This window comes from Haliotis rubra, unplaced genomic scaffold (assembly GCF_003918875.1).
Source record: "Haliotis rubra isolate DU_JTF1 unplaced genomic scaffold, ASM391887v1 Scf230, whole genome shotgun sequence".
Lineage (NCBI taxonomy): Eukaryota > Metazoa > Mollusca > Gastropoda > Lepetellida > Haliotidae > Haliotis > Haliotis rubra.
The window spans coordinates 298,750-302,694 of record NW_025766337.1 but is presented as its reverse complement, the minus strand read 5'-3'; positions in this window follow the sequence as shown (position 1 = coordinate 302,694).

Here is a 3,945-nt window from a genome sequence, read left to right as displayed (position 1 = left end):
CATCACATGTAAAGAGACTTCCGGTACAAAAGGACCAATCAGAAACGATGGAATCCCGTGTCGGCGGTATATTCAGTCTCTTTCAATCACCCCACAATCAATATGTCTACCTACGCGTAACACCTGTTTAGTACAGTTCACGCAATCCAGAGCGTTTCAGCAGTTATTGAGTGCATATTCGACTCGAAAAACATTCGTAGCGAAAATTCCATACACACACAGCGAATTCGAAGAAAGTTACAAATCGATAACGAAGTTTTATCACAAAAAGGATAACAAAAATAATATAACCCATTAAGAATAAATATTAAAATATTCTCTGACCCATTAGGGATAAGTATTACAATACATGTATGAAATAACCCATTAAGAATATGCATTAAATACAGACAGCTGATAATTAGCATGATTTCTTAAAAAAATTATGTAAATTTGTAGCTTCAACAAAACAAGGCGCACGATTGTTTTATTTACACACAATTATTTCTATGAATTTCCGCAACACACTTGGATGTTCACATAGGACACTATCTCTATTAACAAAATGGATACACGATGCCATTTAGAAAGTGATCAAATGTAACACATGTTACATTTAGGATTACACCTTTGCAGTAAAGACAAGATTCTAGCATGCTCTTAGGGTGAGTCCCATCCGGGATTCGAACCCACTGTCTCGATACAAAATGGAGCAGCGTGGAAGGTATTTCCTATATTACGCACTATAGGACTAAACAGCATCTATATGTTGAACCCATGAAAGTCCGGGGTAAAATTGATCTTCAGTAACCCATGCTTGTTGTAAGAGGCGACTAACGGGATCGGGTGGCCAGGCCCGCTGGCTTGGTTGACACATGTCATCGGTTCCCAGTTACGCACATCGATGCTCATGCTGTTGATCACTTGATTGTCTGGTCCAGACTCGATTATTTACAGACTGCCGCCATATAGCTGGAACACCACAGGACCCACTCTCTGGTTCAGGCCTATTCCACCCCATACCATGATGCTTGCACCTCCCCACGAGTCTCTTTCCATAACACATTGGTCTGAGTAACGCTGGCCACGTCGTCGCCATATTCTTGTTCTGCCATCTGCAGTTGATACGCACTACCGACTCTCATCTGTGAACAGAACAGTTCTCCATTGCCTGTATCGCCAGTTTTGGTGTTGTAGGGCAAACTGTAGACGTTCACGCCGATGACGAAGGGTGAGGATAGGTCCACGGTAAGGTCTACGGCAATGGAGGTTCCCGCTGTTAAGACGTTGGCGTACTGTATCAGTACTGATTGGTCTTCCGTGTGTTCCCACTGTCTGGCATGCTGTTTCGGATGCTTGCATCAGGGAGACTCCCTGCTGAAACCCTCGAGCATGTGGCGCTAACAAACCTATAAACATTATGAGGCTGATCTAGGACTCGAACCCAGGATTATAGATTTCTCAAAAGCCGCGCCTGCGTACATCAACCCAATTGGCGACCCGTGCGGTTATAGTTATGTCCCAGCTTTGAATGGAATATGATATAATATCGTAATACACATCATAACAAAATGTAACATTTGTTTCATCCGCAATCATATTTAGGAATAGTAGCACTCGTGCTTAATGTCAGTATGGAAATGGATGTCTCGTGTAGGTGGGGCTCGTGTAGGTGGGCAGTGGAGCTTCTCCACATAGAGACACAGGGAGGATGTGGAACTGTCAACATTGCCCCTGAATACTTTGGATGGGTTTCTTTGGTGGCACCTGTTATCCGAGGTAAACAGGTGGTCGAATAGGTGATGTCATAGCGGCCATGTTCATCCATCTATATAGATGTCAATCGCAGCTTAGAGCAGTACCCGGATGTTTCCATATCTCATTATATCCATTGTCATGCGAGCTGTGCGTGGGCGGAGGTTATCCTGTTGGAATGTCACGACCCTACGCACCATAGTAACGAACCTCTCTTCAGTCTACCGTCACGACACAGTAGACATTTACTATCTTCCATGACATCACCGGTTTGAATATGGGAATTTCATAACCCTGAATTCACTCTAATTCGGTGAGATATTTAGTTCCCCAGCCTAACCAAACTAATTGTTGCCGTTTGTGGGCTACTGACAAGTATTGCTGTATACCTACATCACAGTGGTGTGTGCTGATACAAGCAGCCATCGTTAACCTGTATGCACTGGTTTTAGAGTCAACATGTCGTGCATCTGGCTTCTCCGGCCTGCACCCACTGCACGGCCATTGGTAGCCTAGACTTGCTCCAAGGCTGTACTAAGCTCATGGATGTATAGTAATTCTATCCTTCGCAGAGGCAAGTCTAGATAAGCGGACAGTCTAAGGACCTCAGTCTGTTATTTATTATTTTGTTTAGAAATAATCATTTATACTATTGATGTTTACGTCAGAGATTTGTGCAAGTCTGTACCATTGGGTGTGACAGCTACTGTAATATAGTCTCATCTTATGCAGCTAGATTTCATCTTCATCAGCCCATGCTTGTCTCCCGTGAAGATCCGGGTTAGAACAGGTCTTCAGCAACCCATGCTTGTCTCCCGTGAACATCCGGGCTAGAATTGGTCTTCAGCAACCCATGCTTGTCTCCCGTGAAGATCCGGGTTAGAATTGGTCTTCAGTAACTCATGCTTGTCTCCCGTGAAGATCCGGGCTAGAATTGGTCTTCAGCAACCCATGCTTGTCTCCCGTGAAGATCCGGGTTAGAATTGGTCTTCAGCAACCCATGCTTGTCTCCCGTGAAGATCCGGGTTAGATTTGGTCTTCAGCAACCCATGCTTGTCTCCCGTGAAGATCCGGGTTAGAATTGGTCTTCAGCAACCCATGCTTGTCTCCCGTGAAGATCCGGGTTAGAATTGACCTTCAGTAACTCATGCTTGTCTCCCGTGAAGATCCGGGTTAGAATTGGTCTTCAGTAACTCATGCTTGTCTCCCGTGAAGATCCGGGCTAGAATTGGTCTTCAGCAACCCATGCTTGTCTCCCGTGAAGATCCGGGTTAGAATTGGTCTTCAGCAACCCATGCTTGTCTCCCGTGAAGATCCGGGTTAGATTTGGTCTTCAGCAACCCATGCTTGTCTCCCGTGAAGATCCGGGTTAGAATTGGTCTTCAGTAACTCATGCTTGTCTCCCGTGAAGATCCGGGCTAGAATTGGTCTTCAGTAACCCATGCTTGTCTCCCGTGAAGATCCGGGTTAGATTTGGTCTTCAGCAACCCATGCTTGTTTCCCGTGAAGATCCGGGCTAGAACTGGTCTTCAGCAACCCATGCTTGTCTCCCGTGAAGATCCGGGCTAGATTTGGTCTTCAGCAACCCATGCTTGTCTCCCGTGAAGATCCGGGTTAGATTTGGTCTACAGCAACCCATGCTTGTCTCCCGTGAAGATCCGGGTTAGATTTGGTCTACAGCAACCCATGCTTGTCTCCCGTGAAGATCCGGGCTAGAACTGGTCTTCAGCAACCCATGCTTGTCTCCCGTGAAGATCCGGGCTAGATTTGGTCTACAGCAACCCATGCTTGTCTCCCGTGAAGATCCGGTTTAGGATTGGTCTTCAGCAACCCATGCTTGTTTCCCGTGAAGATCCGGGCTAGATTTGGTCTTCAGCAACCCATGCTTGTCTCCCGTGAAGATCCGGGTTAGAATTGGTCTTCAGTAACTCATGCTTGTCTCCCGTGAAGATCCGGGCTAGAATTGGTCTTCAGTAACCCATGCTTGTCTCCTGTGAAGATCCGGGTTAGAATTGGTCTTCAGCAACCCATGCTTGTCTCCCGTGAAGATCCGGGTTAGAATTGGTCTTCAGTAACTCATGCTTGTCTCCCGTGAAGATCCGGTCTAGAATTGGTCTTCAGTAACCCATGCTTGTCTCCCGTGAAGATCCGGGTTAGAATTGGTCTTCAGCAACCCATGCTTGTCTCCCGTGAAGATCCGGGTTAGAATTG